This window comes from Gadus morhua, chromosome 15, assembly GCF_902167405.1.
Source record: "Gadus morhua chromosome 15, gadMor3.0, whole genome shotgun sequence".
In the NCBI taxonomy this organism is placed as follows: Eukaryota; Metazoa; Chordata; class Actinopteri; order Gadiformes; family Gadidae; genus Gadus; species Gadus morhua.
In genome coordinates this window covers 12,856,078-12,869,548 of record NC_044062.1, presented here as the reverse complement: position 1 = coordinate 12,869,548, position 13,471 = coordinate 12,856,078, and the positions used below count along the sequence as shown (strand labels likewise).

Below are 13,471 nucleotides of genomic sequence, written 5' to 3'. Positions count from 1 at the left end.
GGTTTTGACTTTGGATTCATTTTTTCTAAGATGTATTCAATGCAAAGAATCTGAGGTCTAAGGTTTGATAAGTAGTTAACCTCAGGTCGACTTAACTCTGATCCTTTCGTAAAAGAAAATCAAAACACATGGTCATCCTCATTCCCTCACACACACTATTGAAGTCACATCACCGGCCTGCATGGCTAATTCTTGGTCTGCATGTGAATGTGTGTGTGTGTGTGTGTGTGTGTGTGTGTGTGTGTGTGTGTGTGTGTGTGTGTGTGTGTGTGTGTTTGTGTGTGTGTGTGTGTGAGTGTGTGTGTGTGTGTGTGTGTGTGTGTGTGTGTGTGTGTGTGTGTGTGTGTGTGTGTGTGTGTGAGTGTGTGTGTGTGTGTGTGTGTGTGTGTGTGTGTGTGTGTGTGTGTGTGTGTGCGTGTGTGTGCGTGTGCATGACATTCCCTATGTGCGTCAGTCTGTCCATCCTTTTGTATGCGTGTCTGCATAGCGTCTTTACTCCCGTCTGCCCAGCCTCAGGAATAAACCACTTCACACTGAGGAAGGGAAGGGGTTTGTTTTGGCAGAATAGGAGACACGATCCAGGTGTCTTCCCCCGGCAGAACAGGTTCCAAAACTGCATTCAGAGGGGGTCTAGCACACAGGGTCTTCTGTACAGGGTCTACTCTACAGGGTCTACTCTACAGGGTCTATCATACAGGTTCTTCTATACAGGGTCCAGCATACAGGGTCTTGTATTCAGGGTCAACTTTAAAGGGTCTAGCATACAGGGACTACCATACAGATTATACTACACAGGTTCTACTATACAGAGTCTAATTCATAGGTTGTAGCATTCTGTCTAATGTGTTTAAATCAGGAAAATCTGTTGCTTAGGGGTATGGTATTACTTCACTAAATGTACATACGCACTCTTTCTGGCAGCTTTCTTTGTGTTTGTGTATGTGTGTGTGTGTGCTGTTTGTGTGTCTGTTTAGTGTGCTGCGTGTTTGTGTGTGTGTATATTTATATACATAAATATATATATATATATATATATATATAGAGAGAGAGAGAGAGAGAGAGACAGCGAGCGACAGACAGAGAAGGAGTAATAACATGGACATGCATAAAGTATATACATGTAAACACACCTGTCGGCCTTCAAACACATGCATACACCACAGCATAACCACAATGCAGTTCCCCCAACGGTGACCTCTGCGTGTGCGATTCTAAAACGCATTTGCTGTGTCTGAATCGCACCACCCGGCCTGCTCTCCCTGATGATTATTCCCTCTCTCCAAATGAAGCGAGCTCAGACTACCAAATGCTGTCCACTCGCCCACGCAGAGTCCGGGCAAAACAAATGGACCTCAACAACACACAGACAATTTAACAGCAGTGGGGAGTTAAATTCTACCTTGTCTGTCGCTTCCTCCTCATCTCCTCTGTTTTCCATCCAATTTGCCCACTTACATTGCAGACTATTGATAGCTAATGGTTATGTAACCTTAGATTGCCCCCGTCTGATGGATGCCCCTCTATACATAGTGTGCGTCCCACAGCATCCTGAAGAGAGATGGGTATCTGTGGAAAGAATAGACGGTCGACAGCAGATGGACCTTCGGTTCGACGGTCCATCTGCTGTAATAGTAAAGTGCACTTTGGCTTTTTTCAATACCGAGGACGTGTGGAGGGGAACAGCATGCTCAGGGTTGTGAGGACAAGGATAAGCCTGAATGGGGCATGACTCCCCGACATCCCGATGAACGGACTCTGGCGTTGAGGTGCTTTTGGATGTGTGGAGCTTGGTCTGGGCAGAGGTGGATGGTGATGGTGGAGTTTGAGCGAGGGTTTAGGTTCTCAGAGAGGGTTTAGCTTCTCAGTTATGGTATGACACAGCCATGGTGTGTGGCTGTGTGCAGCTTGTCTGAGCAGCAGTAAATCATTATCGTTTGCTCGTTATAATGCTCTTACCCAACCACTGTACTAAGAAAGTATCACACAGTTGCCATGGGTCGTAACCATGGTGACAACCCCCCCCCCGCCTAGAACTGTCGGCCCAAACAATTTCTTTTTTAAATCTCAGTGTCCAAATCAAAACTGAAACAGGGGGTTCACTTGCACTGAAAGGATAATAACTTGGGATCATCCAGTAGTGAGCGAGCAGTATTTCAGCCATTGCAGCTGCAGTGTATGGGGCCATAGCACCCCGCCCACTGAAATGCCTGTTTCTGCCACTGACAGGCTCAGATTGTTATTTTTTTAAGTGTCTGGTAACTTTATAAGAAGGATACACTGAATACGTTTTGTGGCTGCAAAAGCAGAAGCGCACTCGCTCAATACTGGACCAATTTAAAATAAGTGTTGATTCACTTCCACACAAAAAAAGAGGGGAATACAGGGTCCGGGTTGAAAAACCCTAAGTTTTAGAGCTGCTAGATGTGGGAAGAGAAGACGGATGGAGGGACAGATGAAGGTTGATTGGCTGGATGGATGAAGGGATGGAGGGATGGATGGGTGGATGATTGTTCGAAGAATGGATGATGGATGGATAGATGGGGGATTCAGCTGATGAATGGGGAATAGATTATTATAGGATGTTTGGATGGATGGACTCATTGGGACATGATGGTTTGAAGGGTCCAGAGGGAGAGGGAAGGCTGGATGTACAGAAAAATGACAGAAAAGTACAATATTATTTGGTCTTAAATACAATTATTAATATTCCTGAGAAGGTCATATTCATTCAAACAATATTATTGAAGTCTTAATTGTTTTGGTTCACAAGGTTAACAAATCTGAAGGATTCAGTTTTAATATTCATCGTTTATATGACAAAGAGTCTGTAGAACAGGCAGCAGACTAGGACAGATTTGCGTACAAAACATTCCTTTGCTTTCATTGGCTGCCATGGCAACACTGTTGTTGTGATTGAAATGCATGTGGTTGAACTCGGCAAATAGGAAAATAGAGGGATGTCATTGAACTGTTATACTAAAGCTGTGTGTTTTGCATAGTTATCCATTTTCGAATGATCCTCATTATGTGTGGTTATTTTGCTCTTTAAGAGATTTTTTTCCGAAATAGTTATTCTGTATTATATGTCACATGTGCATGTGTGTGCGTTTGTGTGGTATGTGTATGTCTGTATGTGCTTGTGTATGCGTGCGTGTGAGAATGAGTATGTGTGTGTGTGCGTGTGTGTGTGTGAGAGAGAATCTGTTTGTGTGAATCCATATGCATGTGCTAGCGTGTGTGCATTAATTTGTGTATGTGTTTGCACCTGTGTGTAGATGTGTACAACTATGTGATTGTGTGTGTGTGTGTGTGTGTGTGTGTGTGTGTGTGTGTGTGTGTGTGTGTGTGTGTGTGTGTGTGTGTGTGTGTGTGTGTGTTTGCGTATGTGAATGTATGTATGTGTGTTAGTGTGAGAGTGTGTGTTTGTCTGAGTGTGTGTGTGTGTGTGTGTGTGTGTGTGTATAGATGTGTTTCCAATTCCATATGTATGTGTGTGTGTGTTAGTGTTTGAGTGTTTGTTTGTGTGTTAGTGTGAGAGTGTGTGTTTGTGTGTGTGCATATATGTGTCTCCATATGCGTGTGTGTGTGTGTTTATATGTGTTTCCATATGCATGTGTTTGTGTGTGTGTATATATGTGTTTCCATATGCATGTGTGTGTGTGTGTGTGTGTGTGTGTGTGTGTGTGTGTGTGTGTGTGTGTGTGTGTGTGTGTGTGTGTGTGTGTGTGTGTGTGTCAGTCGTGGGGCCCCTGCTGCTGTTGTCCTGAGTTCCATGCAGGGCTCAGGTGTGCTGGCAGCCAGCAGCTCTTCTGGGCTCCCTAGACGGACAGAAAGGTTAACACACCTTAAGAAAGACATTGCTTCACGCACGCACGCACACACGCACACACACGACCACGCACACGCACACGCACACGCACACACACACACACACACACACACACACACATCATGATAATATTTCAATATGAAACAGTTTTATAGGCCTCAATATGGACTGGGTATCATGGTACCATTTAAAACCATTTTAGAATGTTTGGTTGAGGTGCCGAATAGAGACCAATGGCTTTTTATGTTTTGTTAACTTTTTCATCCAGTTCTTTTTCGTATTTTTCAAAATGTTATGCTACGTATTGTGTGAAATATGTTCAAATCCTCGCTGAAAGGTACTTGATTAAATGATTGTTAAAAAATCTCAATTTGGATGCGCTTTGGATAAAAGCGTCTGACATTTGATTGAAGAGTCAATTGTTTTAATTCTCCAACTCTATAACCCTCCTCTGCACCTCTTAACCCTCCTCCTCCCTCCACTTCTTCCCTCCATCCTATTCCCTGCTAGACTAGCGTCAGACCTTTGCTGGTGTCAGTAGTGTCTGATACGATCAGTATATCTAGCGCCATGTAACCCCACTCAGTGACTTGCGGCAAAGGTGTTTCACAATCAGTAGAAATGTTCTGGGTTCAGTAGCCAATGTCCTTACCCTACAGTGCAATGTGAGTGTCCATCTATGAGCAATATGCTAAGTCTTATGGGTAAAAGGCTGTCTCTTACATGTGCATGTAATTAGTTTGTGGTTGATTATGATTATTATTAACAATAATACAGCACAATAACAAATCCAAACCAACACAGCCGTTCATAAAGTGTAAGGTCTTAGAACACAAACAGGAAATGACTTTGTATTTTCTAATGTCAAACAGTTACAACAGGAAGTATTCCTTATCTCTTAATAAAATTGACTTCCTTTTTGGTTTTTATGAAAATGGAAACCAAAGTCCCTAGTCAGATCTGAGTACAGATGTTTGGTGCTGGGGTCCATCCTTTGATGCTCTAATGCATTTTGTTTTACATCAACAAGTATGCTAATGGCCATCTCATAGGGATACACCCGCAGAAGAAACAGACCAGGTCATCGCAAAGCACAGGGGAGAACTACCCCAGAGACTTCTGCTTGATATTTTTGGTTTCAGTTTCATTTGAATATTTCAGAGATTTTAATATACATTAGCAATGGCCTGCCCCAACAGAAAGCCAAAACATGAACCTCTACATCAGTCATACTCAAGTAGCGGCCCGCGGGCCTTTTGTGGCCCGCGGGGTGTCTATTAATGGCCCTCGAGCTGTTTTGAAAAGTTTTTTTAATTATAAAAAAAAAAGATCGTTTTGGGCGCTCTTATTTTGAAACCGCGCGCCGCGATCTCAATACGAGGCTGGGGGTTGCAACGATAAACAGATAGCACTCCAGCCCACAGACCGCTCCAGCCCTCCCAAACTCGAGGCAGACAGTCCATCTCAGCAGCAGTCAAGGCCGATTTAGGGTCGTTTTAGACGCAGAGACGTAAGCACGTAATTTACACAAGGGACTTGTTTTAGACAAGTTTTGATTTACGGTTCCTTTAAGGTTCCTTAAGGATTGCGCGTGTTGCAAGGGGATTCTCCGCCAGAACAGTAGGGGGAGCAACGAACGAATCTGTGGGCGTGGAAGTGGAAATCGCTGGCTTGTTTATATTTATAATTATCATAATTCGTTCTTGTGTTTTCTTCTTCTCCTTCTTCAAAATTCTTCATTCGCTTCTGTCACGGCCTTTTAAAAATGGCGCTATTATGCTGTAAAACCGGAAATGTGAGACTCCTGAAAGGATGTGGTTAGCTGGCCAATCACAGTCTTTGCGTAGGGTGTGTTTCAGTCGCATTGTCAGGAATTTTGGCCGACGCACTTAAGCAAGTAAGGGGGATATTTTACCGCGCAAGGGGGGGTTATTTATCTTACGTGCTTGCGCGTTACGTCTAAAACTGAGCATATATCGGCCTCAGTCACACGTATACCGACCGGCCCCTTGAGTCACTGAAAAAATTTTTTGTGGCCCCTCATCATTTCTACTTGAGTACCCCTGCTCTACATCCTTGAGTCAAGCCCAGTTCCTCTGGTATGCTTTTTCTTAACCTTATCTTTGAATTATTAATGCAATAGAAATAGTCCCTAAGTGAATGTCCAAATGCATCTCAATGTGTGAAATGTAGGTTGCCGTTTTTATATGTTTTTTTGACTCTGTCTATAAAGGAAAGATAAATGTACACGCAGTAACAGCATACTCATTAAAATAGCCCCCTCATCTGTTTAGCATAGCTAAGAATAGAAGTCCTAGCCTATTAACAAAAAACTAAGTCACCTTCTTAATGAACATTTAACAAAAGAGAGTCGTATGATTGATTCTAAAATGAAATATCGATGGTTTGTCTCTGGGCTGGATTGGACTATCCCTAATTTATGAATAGATTTGATTAAATGGTTTAGTAACTGCAGCTAGAGCATGGCATAAACGCTGACTGGCTCAAGGCTCTGATTCTCACTGGGATCATGTCAGACATGCATTTGTGATATTTTGAGAGTTTTTTGATAAAAGCGAGCACCGAATGGGATTTATTATTGTTATGATTAACATTATTATTGCAAAACCAAGAGGGGACAGGCATGGCCGCTAGCGGAACATGTGCTAGCGGAACACTTTGAGTGCAGCGCTGCGGACCACATTGTCCTTGTGGCGCTTCACATTGTTCGCATTCTGCTTCTTCACCCTCAACCCCCCCCCACTTCTCTTCGCTCCAACGGTTGCCTTGGCAGCCGTCACCAAAATTAAACGGAAATAAAAAAATAATTCACTTTTATGGCTTTGAGCCTTTGGCGATTATGCATGCTGGGCCATTCTCTCCATGAGCGACATTTTAATGTCTAAACGGCTTCTGGTTTTCTCCGCTGATGTGAGCGGATATTTTGTTAAAAATGTTTCGGGTTGTTGCGATTACTGCCTGGGGCCCCTGTTGGGCAAGGGTCCCTCCCTAAGAGCCCTGCAGCATTCTGCCAATAGAGCTGACGCTCGCAAACCACTTTATTTCAACAATTCATTCCGTTTTAAATGGAAAGAGAAATTACAATTGTAAATACTCGGTCTCCCTTAATGTGCCCGTGATAAGTGTTTGATAAGAATCCCAGACGTCTGCCTCCATGATTAATGAATGTATTCATGTATTATAAAATGTTTATTTTCATCCCGTCTGCTCTTTTGGCTACAAGCGAGCCGCTCAATCAGCCTGGGAAATGACCGCACCCTTTCACGTCGCTTGAGGAAGTTTAGATATCTGAATGTATATTGCATTACAAGTCTCTTTTTCAAGATGCTTCCAAGGGGAATGCTTTTAGCCTGTGGCTGTGATAGTGGATGACGTATTCCGCAATTTATAGAAATGTATTCATAAATTGAAGTTCAACAAAAAAGCATGAGGAAGCCTAATATTCTAGTCACAAGTCCGGGTTAGTGTTTTATAGTACACTCACTTTATAAAGTGGTTGAAAAACGTGAAAGCGCAATATAAATACAATGAATGAATTAATGAAAATCATGTCACTAATTAATTATCAACATGCTAACTATATTGGTAGCCTACAGGGGAGTCACAGGCATCCCCTAGAGCATGGCAATGCTAGGCTTGCATGATAGCATGGCAATGCTCGACAATGCAATGCTTTGAAGATACCATCCTTCCATCTGGTACCTGGATGTTATTCTTGAAGACCGTGAGTTCTTCTTATCCCTCCATTTTGGAACCTATTGTGCTCCTTGCCATCCTCTGTGTTCCTCCTCAAGGGTTCTTCTTCTCTCCATAATGAGGGTGGCTTTTCCTTACCCTTTAGAAGGCTTAGGGCCCTATCTTGCATCCGGCGCAATTGACTTTCTCGCTGGCGCAATTGACTTTCTCTCTCGTTGCTAGTTTGCAACTGGCGCAGAGCGTTCTTTTCCCTCCTGCGCCACGCATCGGTAAATCAGGGAATGATCTTGCGCCCCAAGGGGCGGGCCGGTGAAAGGAAGAGGCGTGTTCTGGCGCAAACGTTCCCTGGTGCCATTTTGTTTCAGAAATCACTTGCGCAACAAACCAGGAAATAGCTGGTTTAGGGCCCTATTTTAACGGTCTGAAACGCAATTGAGAAGCGCTAAGCGCAAGTAGCTTTGTGGGCGGCTCGAGGTGCACAAGCAAAATGCATGCGCCCTTAAAATAGCATCTGAACAACGCGCCACTGACTTTAAACCAGGTATTTCCTGGTTTGTGGCGCAGCCGCGCAAGTGATTCTTGAAACTGCAGAATAGCACCAGGGAACGTTTGCCCCAGAACACGCCTCCTCTTTTCGCCGAACTGCCCCTTGGGGCGCAAGATCTTTCCCTAATTTACTGACGTGTGGCGCAGGATGGAAAAGAACGCTCTGCGCCAGTTGCAAACTAGCAACGACACATGCGCCAGTGAGAAAGTCAATTGCGCCGGATGCAAGATAGGGCCCTTAAAGTCAGTGGCGCGTTGTTCAGATGCTATTTCAGGGGGGCATGCATAATGTTGCTTGTGCACCTCGCCCATACACTTTGCTTCTCTCATCTACCTAGCCGCACATTCTTGGTAAATTATTTGGGAAAGAACAGTTGATACAGCGGTTATAAGTTGTACTTTTAAATCAATGCATCTGCAAACACCGTACAGCAAACACATATTTTCTTGACACAGACATCGTGTATATGCCCATAACTTTTAGGATTGATGAGTATTTGATCGTTAGAAAACATTGTTATACTGCAATTGAGTGTTAAAAAGAATGAATGAATGCAGGCGCACGTGTGTGTATGTGTAAAATAATTAATGAATGCGGGCTCGCGTGTGTGCGTCCATCTGTTTAAACACACGCAAACTAAACGCGTAACGCATAATACAGTCCATGGCAATGTATATTAACGGGGGGACACATGCATATTAGGAACACAAGTCGATAACGATAATGCATACAATACTGATAAGAAACAATGTTTATAATGTATTGTGTATATCATTAAATAGAACCACAGTTACCGCATATCATATGTGTGTTAAGTTTTCTTTGCCGAAATTTATTTGAGGACTTTCTAAAGTTGTGGAAGAAAACCTTATTCCATGTGTGAATTAGGCCATACTATTTGGCCATAAACTGAGCCATTTGAAAATTCATGTGCATCTGTCTCATCTGAGACTGCAAAGACGCTGTCAAAATATCAACTTGTCAGATTCAAATGCGCTCATGGCTCTTAAAGGGTATGGGAGCTGGCACTCTCATTGGTTTATTGCACGTTACGCCCAAACCACACCTACGGGTAATTAGGCTACTTCAGACCAACCCTTTTTAGATTTGCGCCGGGCGCAAGAGTCATTTCTGCGCCGGTTAAATAGCAACATCGCCATAGAACCGCACACAAAGCTATACTTGCGTATCAGACCGTTAAAATAGGGCCCTTAGTGTTATGGGGAGTGGTAAAATGTAGGCCATGCAAAGCCCTTCGAGGCTAACTTTGATTAAGGGCTATACAAATTCAATAGACATGACCGTATAAAGTGTTGATCCATTTTCAAATCTTTTCCAAAGTCTTAGTGGGTAGCCTTTTGTTCTAATGCATGAAGTGTTGCGTACTGAGATTTAAGTCTCCAGTATTTGAAGGTGTGAGAAACGACTCAGAAGACATGGTGAGATGTAATAGAACAGAGGCAGGCAGAAATACTGTCCTGGTGAGACTAGAGAGTTAGGCTATTTCCAAAGCTGAATGTGCTCACTTAATGCTCTGGGAAAGCATGTGGAGCAAAGGACTCTGGGGAATGGAGTTCCTGTGGTCGTGTGATCTTTCAGTCTTATTAAATGTTTTAGAGTTTTTTGTGCATATCTTTTTTTGTGTGTCTTAGTGTGTGTGTGTTTGTGGTCTTGTGATTATTGACGTTTGTCTGGTGTGTGTAAATGTGTGTGTTTTTCTCCGGTGTTTTTTTTTTTCCTTTGGTTGTTTTGTGTGCATGTGTGTGTGTGTGTGTGTGTGTGTGTGTGTGTGTGTGTGTGTGTGTGTGTGTGTGTGTGTGTGTGTGTGCTTGTCTGTGCACGCATATGTGCCTGTTTGTGTGTGCAGATGCGTCGGTGTGTCTCTGTGCCTGCACATGTGTGCACGTGTCTGTGTGTGCGTTTTACTCAGAACAAAAAAGAGTGACAGTGCGAATAATCTTCTTCCTCTGCTATGAAACGACACGTTGACAATGGGAAGGGATCACGGCAACAATGGCTGCCAAGACAGTCGCAGAGGCGGAATTAGGACATACGCGAGTGGGTGTACTTTGACAGATTCTGAGTGTCATCCCAGGGCTCACGGGTCTACCGTTCCCGAGCAAGAAGTTAATTTAGCACGTTCTAAAGATGGGCGCCCACATTCATTTGCCCAGGGACTTTCCCCCTTCCCGGCCATGCTGCATCACCCCAGGTTAATAGTATGCAATATATGCAAGTGCCTCATGTTAAATCCAGTCTAGTGAGTCTCTTAATAGCCTACAGCAGGCCGAGATAACTCTCAGCTGGGCCGGCTGGTGATGATCAATATTCCCAAGGTTTCCCAACACTTCCGCCCCTTCATGGAACAATGATTTAATTGCAGCCATGGTGAGGTTGACAAATGGGAGTCTGGTGCATGGCGGGGTTATAATAAGAGAGAGAGAGAATGAGAGAGAGAGAGAGAGAGAGAGGGAGAGAGAGAGAGAGGCCAAATGGGACGGAGAGAAAGAGAGATGGAAATAAAGATGTTGGAATATTTTAACAGATCGATTATATTAGTGTATATTAGTATATACTATATATTAGGGCCTTTCATCTTTTCTACCTGTTCTTTGCAAAGTATTGTTGAGTTGTTGCTTATGTTCCTGCCTCAGGCAGAGACACACTCAAACACACAAATGCAGACACATACGCATGCATGCACACACCACTCGCGCACAGACACACACACACACACACACACACACACACACACAGACACACACACACCCACGCACACACACACACACACACACACACACACACACACGCACGCACGCACGCACGCACGCACGCACGCACGCACGCACACACACGCACGCACGCACACACACACACACACACACACTCAAAAACTAACACAGAGACATTCAGAGAGAGACACAGACACCTGCCCATACTCAACAATCAACCAAACAATGTTGTTTTATCTGATTGGGACTAATGACTCCCATGGCAGCAGTTTTAGGCCCACTGTTGTAACTGTTCTATTTATAACTGAAAATGTCTCTGCTCCGACTCTGGGTTTGTATTCGCCTCGGTGTCTCTTGGGCTCAATTTGTAAAGAAACAAGTCATATAATTACAAATTGGCTTTTGAGGTTGACAGCGTTGTAATGTAACAGCCCTTCGCATGTTTATATGATAGTTTGTGGTACATTTTCTGTGACTGATTACTGTGCGATACCATGGCGAACTGAATGCAAATGTGTTTTGTGATGGGATTTTGAAACATTATATTTAATATTGTGATTGTTTGATCACACCACACACACGACTGAAACAATCAAAAATAACTTGACAAAAGATTGTGTTAGAAGCATGGTTAGGTAAATGCATTAAGACTTTCTGACGAGGATCCTGATTTGAACAACAGAATATTGTGTTTTTATATCATTTTGACAAACACAGGCACGATTGGGAGGAACCAAATTCGGGTTCTATTTGGCAAGAACTGTCAAGCATGCAACGAGCTAACTGGCTCACTAGCTTACCATGACTCCCTAAGTCTCAATGCAATTTAAACATCAAGAGTCTCCACAAAAAAAAACATATTTACCTACTTTGCTTGAGTGGGGCCGGGGAGGTGGGCTTCCACAATTCTTATTTCCCAGCAGCCCTCCCACCCACACTTTAACACCAAGCAATTCTGCTGCAGTTGGTTTGCGGCTCAGCTGTATAACCTCCCACATGAGTCACCTATAGGTCAGTTTATACCTGGCTGACTGGCATGCTGACTAAGAACGACCAACCAGGCGTTACAGAGGGAAATAGAAGAGAGATTGGCTGGACTGCTACTGCCCCAACACTGTTATAAGATAGATGGATAAGATCAGATACACTTTATTGATCGCAGAAAGGGAATGAGGGTGTCACAGCAGAAATTACACAACAGTAATTAAATACTAAAAACGTAAAAGCAATAAATAGAACATTTATAATACCTATAAACTAAAAATTGGTAATATCTATGAGACCAACATCACATATTTTCTCTATCATTTCAAACTGTAGATTGTGTTGCTGGGGCTACTACATTTTGCTTTTCTATGGATCCACTTGTGGACAGATAGCATGACCTTCTCCATAAATCTGGATTTATTGTTCCACCCTAAAGGTGAGAAAAGGCCTTGGGGGCGATAGTTGATCTTGGCATCTCTGTTGACCTGGGCAGTACCACTGTCCACTGTCAAACTCACTGATTAGATTTAGTTAGCTTTAGTTTAGCATTCAGTGTACCCGGTCTAAATGGGTTGAAGCTTATATGTATGGATAAAGATGGATGCCAACTTTGTAGGTTATGATAATCGCTGCTTATTCTGTGCGTCAATGCTTTCTTTTTTTGCACAGACAGCATGGGGGGAGCTATTTGTGTCTCTGCGTGTACTGATGTTGGTTTGTGGGATTTACTAGAGGGTGGGGGTATAGGACAGGGGGAAGGGGGAACATAAGATTCGGTGGGGTCTCTCTTCTGCAAGCATCAGACCTCCCATTATGAGGGTAGATCTCCCCTGGTGTTGCCCCGATTTAGATTAGTTTTTTTTGTGGCCAAACGTTAAGCAAGTGGGGAGAAAATATGAAATTACTCGTAGGCTTGTTATTCCCTCCACAGAGTAGTATGTCATGTATTATCCTTTTTTTGAGCTTCTGGTATGTTTTTATGTTTTGACTTAAATAAGAAATATGTGGGCCTACCATGCACTCAAGCTGATAGTATGGATAAATAAAGCCAGAAACTATTGAGAAATCTACGGGACAATTTATTTATTTGAGACCTCCACAAGTCTGGTGAAATACAGAATCGATTTCCCGTCCTGCCGTCTTTTCATTTGACCACTGTCTGACTATACAACCGAGGCACATTATGTTTATGCATTGTGTTTATTAATATTTACATGGTGACCATGTTCTGGGAGCTCTGTGTTAACGTTAAGCCATACACATCCTTGAGAGTTTCTCCAAGCTGAAACCATTAGCCTCCATAGCTAGCCTGGCATTCATTGGGGTTGTGTTTACATAAATGAAGTGTAACACTATTAATTGTTTACATAAAATAATTCGTAAAATGACCCTGTGTTGAATAGACACCACAGTGTTCATTATTATTTTTTAATCAATGACTTGCAGATTGTAGATCATCAGTGCTGCCGTATAAATACACAACTATGGATAAATCCCTGGGTTTTTCTTTTGTTGTTTTTATCACTGTATGTTTCTTTAAGTTCACCTTTTGGGGGGACATGGTTGGTTGATCAGAAGTTCTTATGCAGTCACACATTCCGACATTCCCTCTGTGCTGGTATCCGAAAAAGAACATTTCTTAAAAAAAAACCTGTCCAG

General features: G+C 43.0%; 1 protein-coding gene across 2 annotated transcripts in view; it reads left to right on the top strand.

Annotated features, from left to right (window-relative positions):
• LOC115560002 (cGMP-dependent protein kinase 1) overlaps nt 1–13,471 on the top strand; it is a 72,775-nt gene that overhangs the window by 32,995 nt on the left and 26,309 nt on the right. The window lies entirely within an intron of this gene.